The sequence below is a fragment of the Pecten maximus genome, chromosome 8 (genome assembly GCF_902652985.1).
Source record: "Pecten maximus chromosome 8, xPecMax1.1, whole genome shotgun sequence".
Taxonomy (NCBI): domain Eukaryota; kingdom Metazoa; phylum Mollusca; class Bivalvia; order Pectinida; family Pectinidae; genus Pecten; species Pecten maximus.
The window spans coordinates 34,251,215-34,269,806 of NC_047022.1; the positions used below are offsets into that span (position 1 = coordinate 34,251,215).

The window sequence follows — 18,592 nt, forward strand, 5'->3', positions numbered from 1 at the left end:
TGGATCTTCTACATATACTATATACAATATATCGCGTATGTTGTACGTAAAACTATCTATCTTGTATGTTAAAAAAGAATAAAATTAATTGAATTGAATTGTACATGTCAGATACAATGTATCTTGTACGTAGTAATTATTGTCTTATACGCACAATGTACCATATTTTATCCTTTATGTACAACTGCGGGTCAGTTGTACATGTACGTACGTGTACATACATTTATAAGTACATTTGTATGTTCGTATCAAGTCATACTGTAGTTGTCATTATAGAACGTCGTTAAACTGCTTTCTTGTTGCTGTCCTGTGATTCTGAAGACAAATCGAATAGCGCGTGTACATGTTTTGATTAATTTGTCTGAAATCATGTGAAAGTTAAAGGGCAATAACTCTCGAAACAAGGTGGTTAATACTTAGAATGTTCTTTTTCATGTATTCAACCTGTAACAATGTTTTCATTCAAAAGTCAAATATCGCGCTGTCAATTATTGGCGAGTTCTTGTGACGTCACCAGTACACGCGATCGTTCCCGTCAAAAATATATAGTTCGCGGAGAAAAACACAAAGTCATCATTTAATCTCAGCCTTTAATCAATATTTCACCTTGAGGATATTAAGCTTTTATGCAACAAAACTACATAAATTATTGCGAGTTACATTAACCAATCGGGTATTTTTAATTCAATAACACATATTTCCGAGGAGTCAAATATATAGAGGATATTGAATGGTTTCCCGTTTAATATAACATATATTTCACGAGTATGACAGAATATCGATACTTTCACGAGTGCGAAGCACGAGTGAAAAATATCGAAATATTCTGTCATACGAGTGAAATATATGTTATATTTAACGGGAAACCATTCAATTTTCTTTTTATTGCATTTCATAAACTTAAAAACAAAATTAAGAACACCGAAAAATTAATAGTCAAAAAGTGCGGGACTCAGTAATGACGTCATCTCTTTGTGACGTTACTCCACGTCAACATGACGGCGCCATTTTGAAAGGACTCATCAGCGCAATGTAAGCATTTTCTGCTGTTATCGGAGAATCTGTGCATGAATAGCTAACGTCAAGTGAGTATTTAGTCAAAACGGGTCAGAATATTTCAAAGATACAGCAAAATAACAAATTTATCTATCTCCGCTTCGATTGGAAAAATCGGCAAGTTTCAACGAGGTGAATACAAAGGTCCGCTCTGACTGGTCAAAAACGAAACACTTTTTCACTGCAAAATCTTATATTTTCACCGCTCATCGCTTCAGTGAAAATATAAGTTTTATTAGTTTCATAAATCTCTATATTTCACTGGCAAAAATGCAATAAATACACCTAATATAATGACGTCAGACAAAACGACGTCATTTAGTGACGACGTCACAATTATGTTCTTCACTACACCAGTGGAAATTATGTGAGAATTATGACCTGATAACTTTCTATTTTGTTCGTTAAGTGTTTACATTCCCACTGCACAGTATTTAATTGTTACAACTAACCCAAATGTATAATATATCTCAAGGCTGACATTGGCATTTAGGCTTCTGCGTAGTAATACATTGAACAGAGTTCAAGGGGTTATTTTCGCATCAAATATTAAACTTGGTCAAAAATAGATTAATAGATCTAGTGGAATTGAAGTATTTCAAATCAACAAAAGTGTGGAAATTATCGTTGTATAAGCAGCTAATCAGTGGGACTATTTTGTTTATTGTCACTGTTTAGTCGGTTGCCCGTGACAACAGCTGGAACCCACTGGAATTTTCCGCGAAATCAATTCTGGTTTATTTTGTTTTAGCCATGGTCATTTAAAGACGTGCCAGGTTTAGAGGTGGAGGAACGCCGGAGTACCCGGAGAAAAACCATCGGCCTAAGGTCAGTGCCAGGCAACTGCCCCACGTGGGTTTCGAACTCGCAACCCAGAGGTGGAGGGCTGGCGATAATGTGTCGGGATATCTTAACCACTCGGCCGCCGCGGCCCCTCCGCGAAATCAAAGGCTGTCCCATCAAAGGGATATATATTTCAAAACATGCGTATATTTTCTGTAAATATAAGCATTGGTTGACTTATTTCTGACATGCGTTGGATAAATTGTGTGTTCTAGCAAATCCAGTAACATGCACTAGCGCGCCACGTTGGATATGCTAGAAAACCCTATGTATGGTAAACCCAAATGTATGTCAAAAATATGACAACCAATGCTCAAATATATAATTATAGTAGCACCTGCAGACTTTTATTATTGTCATGCCTATGGAGGAGACTTACTCGTGAGCTATTGTAATATGCTTTCAAAATTGAATTTTATTGGCGACGCAGATGGGCAATATACTATACTAATGCAATACCGTCATATATCTTATCAAAACAGTGGTGCAGTAAAGTACTATTTTAATTTGGATACACAAAGATGAAAAAAAATGATTGATAAAAAAATGATTATTTTGCAACAATCTGTCTTCGTGAAATCGTCCCCAGTCCCAGGCCGAGAATGGGAAAGGCTGACATCCTACTTTTAATGTACAAAAAACCCTATAAATGAATAATGAAGACACGTGTAAAAACAGGTAAAAAATAACGACAATAAAATATCAAATGTTAAAAAAAGGCTGAAAATTGCAAAGTCTTCGATCAATAGTGAATTTCGCACAATATTCCCTGATACGTCATCATCATCATCATCATCATCATCATCATGAACAATATTCTCTGATAGTGACATCTACACATAAGATTATCTGTATATTGTCTAGGTACAATATTGAATAAAATATAATAATCATACTTTATCATGTAGCATCAAGTGTAGAAGAATTGGACCCGACCGACAGCCGGTGGTCAAACAGCGCAAATTAAATAACAGCTGGCAAGAGTATACTGGTCGCGGGTTCATTTCATTCCGTGTGCCATTCGGTCCATAATACAAGTGAAAGTACATGTAACAACAAATTACACTCTGGCTTTGTTGGCTCCATATAGTTATCTGGCTAACGTACGAATTTCGCTAATACAATTGACACATAGTAATTGGATAAGGTTATACTTTGCCAGTTTGCGCCAATAAAATGGTTTTATGTATTTTTCTTAAATCATGAACATTTTTGCATACTGGAATAAAATGATACTCATCTTCAATATCTTGTCTACATTTAGTACGAAGTCTTTGTTTTCTTTATAAGTTAACATATCTACTCGTCTCGATAGCTACATTATGAGCAGACAGGCGTAATTTTCGTAAGACTGGTTCGATATTTGACAGGTATATCTTTTGTAAAATAAAAATGAAGAGTAAAATTATCAGCCAAGTATTCATAAAGGACGCATTTTGAAGAGGTGTCAAGTAAACCTCTTCGATATTGCTGATGATAATCAAAATTTCTTTGTTTTATCAGTAGAAGTACTTTTATGTAATTATAAATGTAATAGTGTACCGATACGTCGTCAAAGCCAAGAGACAAAAGACATTGTTTAACATGCATGATAGCCCAATTATAACAAATACATGTATTATCATTACATAAAAAGGAGTAAGTTGTGTTCAAAATACAATTGTTCGTGTTCATTACTTCGAACCAATACATTCCAACTAATATCGCTAAAGTTGACAATGGTATTACAAGCAGAATCTTTTTAACTTTTAAGATTTTTTTACAACACAATGCACCTTTAAAATGATAATCGCCGTGATTAAATGATCCCCAAACTTCGCAAGCATAATTCATTACACTACAAACATATGCAATAACGTTGTACAATTAGTATATTATCATGCTTGAGGTTAACTCTCAAACAGCTGAAAAAACTACAATTCGATTTTCGTTTTGTTTTCTTCTTGTATTTACGGTTAATGTACACTTGTTTTGAATAATCTTAAAGACTATCTAGAAGACTTTGTAGACCTTCCATAGTTTATAGAAGATCGAGAAGATTGTGTAGACCTTCCATAGTTTATAGACGATCTAGAAGACTGTGTAGACCTTCCATAGTTTATAGACGATCTAGAAGACTTTGTAGACCTTCCACCGTTTATAGACGATCTAGAAGACTTTGTAGACCTTCCATCGTTTATAGACGATCTAGAAGACTGTGTAGACCTTCCATCGTTTATAGACGATCTAGAAGACTGTGTAGACCTTCCATACTTTATAGACTATCTAGATGACTGTGTAGACCTTCCATACTTTACAGACTATCTAGATGACTGTGTAGACCTTCCACCGTTTATAGACCATCTAGAAGACTTGATAGACCTTCCACCGTTTATAGACCATCTAGAAGACTGTGTAGACCTTCCATCGTTTATAGACGATCTAGAAGACTTGATAGACCTTCCACCGTTTATAGACCATCTAGAAGACTGTGTAGACCTTCCATCGTTTATAGACGATCTAGAAGACTGTGTAGACCTTCCATAGTTTATAGACCATCTAGAAGACTGTGTAGACCTTCCATCGTTTATAGACGATCTAGAAGACTTGATAGACCTTCCATAGTTTATAGACGATCTAGTAGACTTTGTAGACCTTCCATCGTTTATAGACGATCTCGAAGACTGTGTAGACCTTCCATAGTGTATAGACTATCTAGAAGACTGTGTAGACCTTCCACCGTTTATAGACGATCTAGTAGACTTTGTAGACCTTCAACAGTTTATAGACGATCTCGAAGACTGTGTAGACCTTCCATAGTGTATAGACTATCTAGAAGACTGTGTAGACCTTCCACCGTTTATAGACAATCTACCAGACTTTGTAGACCTTCCTTAGTTTATAGACGATCTAGAAGACTGTGTAGACGTTCCATACTTTATAGACGATCTAGAAGACTGTGTAGACCTTCCACCATTAAAAGACGATCTAGTAGACTTTGTAGACCTTCTACCGTTTATAGACTATCTAGAAGACTGTGTAGACCTTCCACCGTTTATAGACGATCTAGAAGACTTGATAGACCTTCCATCGTTTATAGACGATCTAGAAGACTTTGTAGACCTTCCACCGTTTATAGACGATCTAGAAGACTGTGTAGACCTTCCATAGTTTATAGACGATCTAGAGGACTGTGTAGACCTTCCACCGTTTATAGACGATCTAGAAGGCTTGATAGACCTTCCATCGTTTATAGACGAGCTAGAAGACTGTGTAGACCTTCCACCATTAAAAGACGATCTAGAAGACTGTGTAGACCTTCCACCGTTTATAGACAATCTAGAAGACTGTGTAGACCTTCCACCGTTTATAGACGATCTAGAAGACTGTGTAGACCTTCCATAGTTTATAGACAATCTAGAAGACTGTGTAGACCTTCCATCGTTTATAGACGATCTAGAAGACTTGATAGACCTTCCATAGTTTATAGACGATCTAGTAGACTTTGTAGACCTTCCATCGTTTATAGACGATCTCGAAGACTGTGTAGACCTTCCATAGTGTATAGACTATCTAGAAGACTGTGTAGACCTTCCACCGTTTATAGACGATCTAGTAGACTTTGTAGACCTTCAACAGTTTATAGACGATCTCGAAGACTGTGTAGACCTTCCATAGTGTATAGACTATCTAGAAGACTGTGTAGACCTTCCACCGTTTATAGACAATCTACCAGACTTTGTAGACCTTCCTTAGTTTATAGACGATCTAGAAGACTGTGTAGACGTTCCATACTTTATAGACGATCTAGAAGACTGTGTAGACCTTCCACCATTAAAAGACGATCTAGTAGACTTTGTAGACCTTCCATCGTTTATAGACTATCTAGAAGACTGTGTAGACCTTCCACCGTTTATAGACGATCTAGAAGACTTTGTAGACCTTCCATCGTTTATAGACGATCTAGAAGACTTTGTAGACCTTCCACCGTTTATAGACGATCTAGAAGACTGTGTAGACCTTCCACCGTTTATAGACGATCTAGAAGACTGTGTAGACCTTCCACCGTTTATAGACGATCTAGAAGACTGTGTAGACCTTCCACCATTAATAGATTATCTAGAGGACTGTGTAGACCTTCCACCATTAATAGACTATCTAGAAGACTGTGTAGACCTTCCACCGTTTATAGAAGATCTAGAAGACTGTGTAGACCTTCCATAGTTTATAGACTATCTAGAAGACTGTGTAGACCTTCCATACTTTATAGACTATCTAGAAGACTTTGTAGACCTTCCATAGTTTATAGAAGATCTAGAAGATTGTGTAGACCTTCCATACTTTATAGACTATCTAGAAGACTGTGTAGACCTTCCATACTTTATAGACGATCTAGAAGACTGTGTAGACCTTCCATAGTTTATAGACGATCTAGAAGACTGTGCAGACCTTCCACCGTTTATAGACTATCTAGAAGACTTTGTAGACCTTCCAAAGTTTATAGACTATCTGGAAGACTTTGTAGACCTTCCATAGTTTATAGACGATCAAGAAGACTTTGTAGACCTTCCACCGTGTATAGACTATCTAGTAGACTTTGTAGACCTTCCACCATTTATAGACTATCTAGAAGACTGTGTAGACCTTCCATAGTTTCAGCAAAACATAACAAGATAATCTGCTTACAAAAGGGGAAAATAATAAATAATCGAAAGCTGCAGCACCACAATAAAAAAAAAAGTTCAAAAGCAGTAATGAAAAGCGAAAACCATAGAGGTGATGGAACCCTTGTATTGATCCGAAATTGTTTTCAAAGAAAATAGAACATTTACCATTAAGGGAAGCACAGGATTTGACCGATTTATAAACGGATGTAGATTTTTACCTGGAATATCAAGCCTAGATAACTTACGCCATTTGGTAAACCTATCTCAACAAAGTCAAAAGCTTTCTCTAAATTCTACAAAACAGCAGTACAAACGTTTTTAAAAGATAATGTTTTGGTTATATTTGAAAGTAACGCAAAAATAGCATCGATAGTGCTCACTCTAGGACAAAATCCGAAGTCAGCATCGGTTAAAATTTCATATTTCGCACAAATATCATCAATACGTTTTTTAAGTCAGTTTTTCCCTCTTCTGTTTCTAAAACATACTTTACTTACATTTGACTGCGTCTCAATGATGTCGGATACAAATGCACTAAGTCAGTATAAACAAGTCAACTATAAATACAGGTATCATATGTATACGATGTCAACTATAAATACAGGTATCATATGTATACAATGTCAACTATAAATACAGATATCATATGTATACGATGTCAACTGTTAATACAGGTATCATATGTATACGATGTCAACTATAGATACAGGTATCATATGTATACAATGTCAACTATAAATACAGATATCATATTTATACGGTGTCAACTATAAATACAGGTATCATATGTATACGATGTCAACTATAAATACAGGTATGATATGTATACGATGTCAACTGTTAATACAGGTATGATATGTATACGATGTCAACTATAAATACAGGTATCATATGTGTACGATGTCAACTGTTAATACAGGTATCATATGTATACGATGTCAACCAACTATAAATACAGGTATGATATGTATACGATGTCAACTGTTAATACAGGTATGATATGTATACGATGTCAACTACATATACAGGTATCATATGTGTACGATGTCAACTGTTGATACAGGTATCATATGTATACGATATCAACCAACTATAAATACATGTATCATATGTATACGATGTCAACTATAAATACAGGTATCATATGTATACGATGTCAATTATAAATACAGGTATCATATGTATACGATGTCAATTATAAATACAGGTATCATATGTATACGATGTCAACCAACTATAAATACAGGTATGATATGTATACGATGTCAACTATAAATACAGGTATCATATGTATACGATGTCAACTATAAATACAGGTATGATATGTATACGATGTCAACTATAAATACAGGTATCATATGTATACGATGTCAACTATAAATACAGGTATCATATGTATACGATGTCAACTGTTAATACATGTATCATATGTATACGATGTCAACTGTTAATACAGGTATGATATGTATACGATGTCAATTATAAATACAGGTATCATATGTATACGATGTCAACTGTTAATACAGGTATCATATGTATACGATGTCAACTATAAATACAGGTATCATATGTGTACGATGTCAACTGTTGATACAGGTATCATATGTATACGATGTCAACCAACTATAAATACATGTATCATATGTATACGATGTCAACTATAAATACAGGATCATATGTATACGATGTCAATTATAAATACTAGTATCATATATATACGATATCAACTGTTAATACAGGTATCATATATATACGATGTCAACTGTAAATACAGGTATCATATGTATACGATGTCAACTATAAATACAGGTATGATATGTATACGATGTCAACTATAAATACAGGTATCATATGTATACGATGTCAATTATAAATACAGGTATGATATGTATACGATGTCAATTATAAACACAGGTATCATATGTATACGATGTCAACTATAAATATAGGTATCATAAGTATACGAGTATGTATACGCATCCAATAATAAACTGATTTAGTTTAAACAGTACACATAACGTCTTAAACACGGAAACAAAATAGTCTACAAATGCATACATTTCCAATGAGGGAAGCTTGGAGCGTGTATTAATGCCTCAGTGATTCGGCGATATGTAAACAGCCTTAAAATGTTTGAGCATTCACGTCCCCTGCTCTATCTCTTTTAGTGCGAACCAGGGAAACTTGTTTTTAAGGAACAAACTACGACACATATACAGTACATACCATCCGTGTGAAGTTAACATATCCCCGTACTTCAGAGTCACTTAACCATGATACGTATCTTCCAATATGTCTCTACGTATGTCATGTGTATTACGTATACATGTATAAATCACAGGTGTGTCGATATAGAAAGTTCAGGTGAGTCCAACTGTTAGTTCACGATGCACATGTATTAGTTGTATACGCAGCTGTATGTTAAGGTATTGTCCACAATCATGTAATGCCAGGACTGGAGCAGGTTACATGTACTGATCGTATCACGAACAGACTATACGCTCTAGTATTTAATTCTGGACAATAAACGGACAGGTACAATTGTCCAATGACCGCCGTTACGCTCTAGTTACATAAATAACAGTCAGTGTCAACACTAAGCTGTCTGGGGCCTGTCGCACGCTAGCCAGTGTGACGTCATCAATTGTCCAGTCGTTAAACAGGACAATACATGGTATTTATACACCGTATGTAATACTCTACACTGTACGATATCAAATCAACAATACTGTACTTTTAACATGTTTACAAAATGCAAATCGTACATTAAACTTATAAAATTTTATTGTCATTAAAGGTAACTTCGTACAGGTATAGTTTAATACGAGGCACAGTTGTCATTGGTTGTGGGACCGAACAACACACCAGAAACTCCATCCGTACATTTTAAAACGTTATTTGATCCGACAACTGTAGCCGCGAGTCGCGGTAGATGGTCAGACAATTTATCCGGAAACTGTGCAATGATTTAAACAGATGAACATTTCATTTCTTTTAGTTTTTAAATGGACAAATGTAATGCCTGTTTTTCTTAAAACAGTAGTGAACATATATAGCAACGCACAAAATCAAACTATTCCCCACACCCACAAGCCGACGAACCTGGGAAACGATTATAGTTTTCAACTGTCATTTGTAACAGATTTCCCTGTTCTACACGGTAAAACACCATACTTTGTTTACGATGTTGCCCTGTGACCTTATAATAATACAGTTTATACAAGTTTATATCACAATCTCAACCGTAGCTCACTTTTAATTACAATGCTACCTACATGTACGTTACTACAGGAAGTGGGGACTACATGTACGTTACTACAGGAAGTGGGGACTACATGTACGTTACTACAGGAAGTGGGGACTACATGTAGTTTAATCACATGTTTGGTCTTCAACACATTTCGCTGATATAGACAAAACGAAAATGTTCAGCAAAATACCTTCGAACCTTACACCATTAAATGGTTACATAACAATCAAACTTTATTACTTTAAGTGTTTAGTACGACCTTTATAATCTATCATTATCCAACACTATGATACTACAATTGGACATGTATATGAAGATACGTCGAGAGTTCCCAGCCTCGAATAAGAATAGTAAAGGTCGCGCAACAGCTTTGGTAAATGAGAACGAGTGTCTATAAAGGTCGAAAAGAAAGCGAAACAAGAAAGATGAAGAAATGGAAACATGACAATCTCAAGTATTGCAATGGTACGACAGTAGATATAATGGGAACTCTTCAGGTCTACCTAAACATTTAGTAGACACTGAAGAAAAATCGATGATTCTGTAGGGCTGGAGGCGCCTTCTACCATCAACATGCTGTGAATTTCAGCAGGTCATCAACTTAAATTCTTCAATTTATCAAACACAAATTAAACATTTAACGGACTCTTTAACAACCAATGTTAGTAACTGGGACAACATAACAACTAAAATAATTCAATAATGGAGAAACGAAACTAAGACCACAACATACCCAACTACTGGACAAACACAACATACCCAGTCACTGGACGGACACAACATACCCAACCACTGGACGGACACAACATACCCAACCACTGGACAGACACAATGTACACAACCAATGGACAGACACAACATACCCAGTCACTGGACGGACACAACATACCCAACCACTGGACGGACACAACATACCCAACCAATGGACAGACACAACATACCCAGTCACTGGACGGACACAACATACCCAACCACTGGACGAACACAACATACCCAACCACTGGATAGACAGAACGTACACAATCACTGGACGAACACAACATACCCAACCACTGGATAGACAGAACGTACACAATCACTGGACGAACACAACATACCCAACCACTGGATAGACAGAACGTACACAATCACTGGACGAACACAACATACCCAACCACTGGACGAACACAACATACCCAACCACTGGACGGACATAACAAACCCAACCACTGGACGGACACAACATACCCAACCACTGGACGGACATAACATACCCAACTACTGGACGAACACAACATACACAACCACTGGATAGACAGAACGTACACAGCCACTGGACAGACACAACATATCCAAACACTTGACGAACACAACAAACCCAACCACTGGACGCACAGAACATACACAACCACTGGACGGTTACAACACACCCAACCACTGGACGGATACAACAAACCAAGCCACTGGACGGATACAAAAAACCAAGCCACTGGACGGATACAAAAAACCCAGCCACTGGACAGACACAACATATCCAAACACTTGACGCACACAACATACACAACCACTGGACGGACACAACAAACCCAACCACTTGACGTTTACAACAAACCCAATCACTGGACGCACACAACATACACAACCACTGGACGGACATAACAAACCCAATCACTGGACGCACACAACATACCCAACCACTGGACGGACACAACATACCCAACACTGCTAAAACGACCACCGGAGTAACATACTTAAAAATTATAGCAGTTGTATATTTTGCCTGGAGATATGACTATTGTTTGAAAAGAAGTGACTGGGGTTGTTCGCAAGGTCCGTAAACACATATACAGTACATTGACCTTATCATTAAAAGTTTGTCTGGACACGGGTAATTGAGAACTTTAAATTTTTGTAAATATAACGCGATGTGGTTATGTTTCAGATTTTCTGACAGTGTGGTATTTTGATGGAACACACATACATGTAGACATTGTATAATGGTTCAGTTTAAAGGTCTGTATTCGTCTCAAGTCTACTGAGACCTATATTAAGGGCCAGTATGAAAACGGATTTATCTTGTACGTATAACTTAGTATCTAAAATTGTAGTTACCTATCAAAACGTCACAGGTAGCTATTGGTCTTAAACAAAGGTACGTCCCATGTCCTGGAGACGTTATTAAATACACATTTATAACACATGTTTACAACAATGTGTACATGTGTGCCTTTTTGTCCCGCTTTGGTCTTTCACATTTTCCAGCATTTAATGAGTCGTTATATTTAATATCTATATAGATGCCGTTAGATTCAATAAGTCGTAGATATTAAACTATATGAATAAGGTATTTAATTAAAGGGAGAGATACATCTTTGTATATGCGTAAAATTCAATAATTAAACAAAAGGACGTTTATCAACATTGTACATTTCTAATTTAACTAAATCTGTGTCTAAACCTGATCCTACATAGGAGAACCACACATCCATTTACCTATGTTCTCTAGTTTATACATGTGTCTTAAAGCTAATTGTGATTAACACTCAATCTATACCACCTGTCAGTGGTTTGTCATTTCAGTACTTTCCCTGGGTCATTACGTCATCTGCCATCGGTGTTTAAAGCACGTATTTCACTCCACGCCTCGAACTGGTTCCTAGTTCCGTTTATGTTGTTCCGAGTTCCGTTTTACTTAAACGGAACTCGGAACTAGGAACCAACTTCAGGCTCCCTATTTCAGTGAGGTAGCACTTTTAAGTCGGCATCAGTAACCACGCTTTAACAATGAGAAATAGCATATACAGTACTTATGACAGCCTCCCGAAAATACACTCATTCAACACACACACTTACTTGGAATACACGGGGATAGGGCAGTAAATAAAATAAAACCAGACAAAACCAAAGAAACAACAAAATGATTACCGAGTATGATTCATGTTTTTGCTGAACTTGGACGTATACGTTTTGTATGTAGTTGCACTTCCCATCTACATTTATATTTGAATTAACAATATATGTACATGTATGTATTTATGTCTGGCAAATAATTGTAATATTGATTTGAAGTTTACAATTCTACTTTTCTAAATTAAAGTGGACGTTCCTACTGCTTAACATGAATCCCTTTAAGCATTTGATATTATATTTACATCCACGTGCCATAATGTATACAACACAAATGATAATGACAGAAAAGATAAGGGTCCTCTGAATAGCGCGTGCTCCCTTTCCACTACGAAACCTTTTAACACACTTTCTTCTGGAACGGAGGCTTTAAAATATCCAGTCGATGAAAAACAGAAGATATCTTGTTTTTAGTTTTTATATTTTTTAAGTTGACCTTGTTTGACATTGCTTTAAACCACACTAGTAATGATTCATTGATTGTCATTAATATAAATGTCAGGTTGTTCATGACATGTACAAATTGATTTTATACCATTTTACATGTAGTTGCCCTTAGACGCCGCCGTACAAGCCCTGTCATAAAAGTAAAGAATGATAAAGTATATGTATGTGGGTTCAATCGGTCACCAAATGTGTACATCAATGCCCTTAAATAAACACTACTATTCTCAAACAGTTATTAATTACCATGTAATCAGTCAGCCGCGAGCTACTTAATATAAAATCCTATCCATAATAAACAATTTACAGCCAAGCCTTATGTGTAAAAATTAACATCGGCCAGACAAGCTACAAGTATCTAACTGTTGAGAAGCTTAATAAGTAACTTCTTGTCGGCCCAATTCAATCGAAACAACAGACAGCTAACAGCTGAAATGAAAGTACTTGATGTTATTAATTATAAAAAGCCATATGAGATTGAAATCTATAAAACCTACTGGTATTTCTGTACATTAGCGGGGGATTGTTGCATTAGGATCGTCGGGCGATAACGGTGGTACGCCAGTCCTCGATCTCTACCTTTCTGATGTGTAGGGTTTTTTATTTATAGCTAACTAAATATATAATTTGTTTACAGCGAGTATACTGTACAACGATGTCAAACTAATATGTGTGTTGGCGCTGATTTTTTTTACAAGTTTGCTATGTAGATGAATTCAACTGTTGTGTGTAAAGTAATACTCTCCCAGCGTGTGGAGAATGATGTTTTTCGTAATGACGTTCTAACGTGTTTTGGGAATATTTTCAAGTTTTTCCTTGTGTAAGACATTTCTGAGGTATTGGACCACATCCTTGTATTTCACTCACTGTCTCTATCGTATCACCCTCGTCAACTCCTGTAACTAAGGGTCGGCAGGTTTAGTTGTGTCTAATTCCTTACATCTTCCAGTTGTATGTTTCGTTTAGTAGGGTTTCCAAACAGCACTGACATACTCTACTCCTATAACATAAGAGGCCGCTGGTCGGCTCTTTTTCTATCGAATATAAGTTTGCCTCTTATTTCCGAAGCACTAATTCTTTGATGCAGCTTGCGCCTGAAACCAGGCGCAACGAAATATGCTTGAAAAAAAAACCCACTTAAGTGGTTGACAGGTCATTACAACGATGTCTACGCATCATGTATGCAATATTTATCCCATATGTATGTCACAGACACAAATATATAGTATAATCCGGTATAGAACACACAAGATACATGTCCATGTCGTTGTAGCACTTTTCTAGTCGTTTTTAAAAATGGCTGCATAAAGGTTGATACAAAATAGTTTTGGATATTTCAAACGGAACGAAATGATACGGATTTTGTTGTATTCCGCTCGTAGGACATAGGTTGTAATCTAATTTTGTATTAACCGGCAAATCACGTGGTATTTCTACTTTCACTGCCAGCAGTATCGTCTACTTGAGCTCTGCTTCGCTTCGGAAGAAGAAAACTTCATAATTTGTGTTTGCTACGGAATTATGCTCATTTAATCATGGGATTATGGAAAGAAATATATATTGGACCTTGTTGATCTTTTTTTTTCAAAATACGAACTTTGAAAATGTCAACGTCAGCATCGGGAAAATCAGCTATGGGCGCGCAGTTAGAGACACCACGGCGCTTGTCAAAAGTATCTCGCCGTGTAAAACCTCTAACATTGTTGGAGTATGGCATACTCCAGGTGGGTTCTTTCTAGTAGTTTAGAATCAAGAAACTTGAATATTCTTCTAACCATGCCAAATATTGATGTTGTTTGTGTTCATTTAATGTGAACAGCCAAGTCTTGCTCCATTGACATAAGCAGGTCTTCTTGTAAAGATTTCTTGTTTTCTTCAGACTTTAGAATCTGATACATTTTCGTATCATTTGCAAATATGTGTATAGTTGAATCCACAATTTATGTACATTTATTAATGTAGCAAACGAGAGCGGTCCTAAAACTGAACTGAACCTTGTGGTACTCTGAATGTTACTCTGCCCCAGTCAGACTCAGATGTCACTCCGTTGATGATAACTGGTTGCTGTCTGTTATATAAAGTCTTCCAGCCAAGTGAGAGCTACTCCGCTGATCCCGTATGTGTTTAGTTTTTTCATTAGACGGGGAACAGTGTCGAACGTTTGTTTTGAAGTCTTAGTATATACATTATGTATCTAGGACATTATAAATAGCGGCTGACTGTGAACAAATGTCATAAAAACGAGTATTTTGATCAATAAAAATTCTCCCATTTCATACACAGTTTACACGTCATAACTTTGACCCAGTTTACACCTCCTAACCTTGACCCAGTTTACACCTCCTAACCTTGACCAAGTTTACACCTCCTAACCTTGACCAAGTTTACACCTCCTAACCTTGACCAAGTTTACACCTCCTAACCTTGACCCAGCTTACACCTCCTAACCTTGACCAAGTTTACACCTCCTAACCTTGACCAAGTTTACACCTCCTAACCTTGACCAAGTTTACACCTCCTAACCTTGACCAAGGTTACACCTCCTAACCTTGACCAAGTTTACACCTCCTAACCTTGACCAAGTTTACACCTCCTAACCTTGACCAAGTTTACACCTCCTAACCTTGACCCAGCTTACACCTCCTAACCTTGACCAAGTTTACACCTCCTAACCTTGACCAAGTTTACACCTCCTAACCTTGACCAAGTTTACACCTCCTAACCTTGACCCAGTTTACACCTCCTAACCTTGACCAAGTTTACACCTCCTAACCTTGACCAAGTTTACACCTCCTAACCTTGACCAAGTTTACACCTCCTAACCTTGACCCAGCTTACACCTCCTAACCTTGACCAAGTTTACACCTCCTAACCTTGACCAAGTTTACACCTCCTAACCTTGACCAAGTTTACACCTCCTAACCTTGACCCAGTTTACACCTCCTAACCCCTGGATCTCCCCTTGACGTCTGACTATGATACAAGCAATTATAGCAACGAGGAGGTAATCCCAAGGCGAGATAATTGAATTTTTAAATAGATGTTAAAATAGGCATGCTGTGCTTTATCCTATATCGCATTTTGCTTTGATAAAAAGGAGGGAAATACTAAAGAACACGGATGCTCTGGTTACACTATGGATAAAAGGGAAACAGGTTGAGTGCAACGTATCTGTTGACTTCAAAAATAGATAAAGTAGGGAAATTCATAATAATGGCTAGCAGTTGTATCATATTGTTAGTAGATCACGAGTCACCCGAGTTCAATAAATATTTGAGGTTCTGCAGCATTGTCGGGTTTCAAAGGTTTTTTACTAAAGAATGTATCCTTTGCAGAAAGAATTTAAGAGTGCGAAATATGCATGGTAATTTATAACTATGACGAAGAGCTTACAATAATTAAATGTATTGTAAGTGTAGCTATAACGGTATATCCTACATTTGTGCTGCAGTATCACTGTATAACCCAAGCAAGTCCCGTGTCGGTTTATAGGTCTATGACCGACATGCGTATGAATACGAACACGAGATGAATGTAACTAGTATAAGTCACACCTGACTCTCGTTTGGACGAGAAGATATAGGAAACATCGAGAGTCTATTCATTCCCGTCAAATAACCATAATGTATCATTTTGGAACAGATTTGAATAAACTTGTTTGAAAAGTTAAAAACGTGAGCGTCGTCAACATACATCACGTACTGTCCGCCATTGTGCAGTATCGTATAATACATTGTTGGAAAGGTATAATATGACAAATCCAAATGTGTAAAATTAGTGTAATTACCTTATTAGCTCCAAAGAATTAATAAGTTTAAGCAAATATATATAGCTTGCAATTCCGTTCAATCTTGACTGATAAGCTAATTAACTTAAAGTAATAAAGAACTTGGACCTAAATTCCGTAGGTCTATTGTCAGAAATGATGTACGTATTGCTATCAAGGTGTAGCTTGAACAAGATGATTTGTAGTACCAATATAAACAGTGTAGTCGACAGACAATATCATGCATGTATTCGTGTTCTTATACAGCGCTATAGATATATATCTCCAATAATAAAAACAAACAAGACTGTATTACTTAGTTTCAAGTTCAGCGAACATTCCTCCGAAGTATGACGTAATCGACAGACATTTATATTTACACACATTTAGACAAGAACAGTGCCTAGAAGAAAATGTTTGAACTCATTCATGATAAAAATCATTTTGTGTTAGCTGTTTTCCACGGACTTTATTTCAAAGTATCTGTTCCAGGAGAAAGCGCGTGAAGAGTTTTCACGGGAACGGGAGCACGCACTTTGCGCTTCACATATGTTAAACAATCTAGAATGTCTTGGAGATATACTATATCTCATCTGATTAATATTTTCTCGTAAATAGCAAAAGGTGGAAATGTAGATATAAGTATCAAACTGCATTCAATTTCGGATAAAGGCAATATGAACCTTCTAGGACTCGTAATTGATACGAAAGTCGAAAGAGATGGGGAAGATGCAAATGGCCCGTAATTCAACAGGATTCATAACGTTTGATATTGGATTTCAAAAGAACGTCAATTAGATTGTATGAACGTGGCAAACATATTAGGCAAACATCGTCAAATAAAGTCCACAAGTAGTGCCTACCAACTGCGACCGCAAAGGATAGCGAGGTCACAAACCAATATGTCACTATATAAATGGCACTGACGCATTTTTTTTCCATTTTCCTTTTGGGGATTTTCACCTTAAAAATATCAAGTCTTTTATCAAAAACAGAATTGAATACTTTCATTAGGAAATTCACTTTCTCAGTTGTTTGGTACATTAGATTCATCAAGTAAGTGGGATAACAATGTTAACTCGAGTTAAGAATAATATCAGATCAGTTAGCAAATAGCAGTACATGAAATGGTTCATCAGTAAGTCAATAACGGTATATGTAATGTTACACAAGTTACTCAATAGCGGTACATGTAATGTTACATCAGTTAGTCAATAGTGGTACATGTAATGTTACATCAGTAAGTCAATAGTGGTACATGTAATGTTACATCAGTTACTCAATAGTGGTACATGTAATGTTACATCAGTTACTCAATAGTGGTACATGTAATGTTACATCAGTAAGTCAATATCGGTACATGTTACATGTATGTTACATCAGTTAGTCAATAGTGGTACATGTAATGTTACATCAGTTACTCAATAGTGGTACATGTAATGTTACATCAGTAAGTCAATATCGGTACATGTTACATGTATGTTACATCAGTTAGTCAATAGTGGTACATGTAATGTTACATCAGTTAGTCAATAGTGGTACATGTAATGTTACATCAGTTTGTCAATAGTGGTACATGTAATGTTACATCAGTAAGTCAATAGTGGTACATGTAATGTTACATCAGTTAGTCAATAGTGGTACATGTAATGCTACATCAGTTAGTCAATAGCGGTACATGTAATGTTACATCAGTTAGTC

General features: G+C 36.5%; 1 protein-coding gene across 6 annotated transcripts in view; it reads right to left on the reverse strand.

Moving 5' to 3' along the window:
* LOC117333284 (retinal-binding protein-like) overlaps positions 1–18,592 on the reverse strand; it is a 58,327-nt gene that overhangs the window by 36,665 nt on the left and 3,070 nt on the right. For 3 of the 6 annotated variants that reach the window (XM_033892510.1, XM_033892508.1, XM_033892509.1), the window contains exon 1: positions 8,772–9,059. The exons of the other annotated variants lie outside the window; for them this stretch is intronic. The gene's annotated coding sequence lies outside the window, so the exon portion shown is untranslated. Of the gene's footprint in view, positions 1–8,771; positions 9,060–18,592 lie in introns of those variants that run through there. 6 annotated transcript variants of the gene reach the window in all.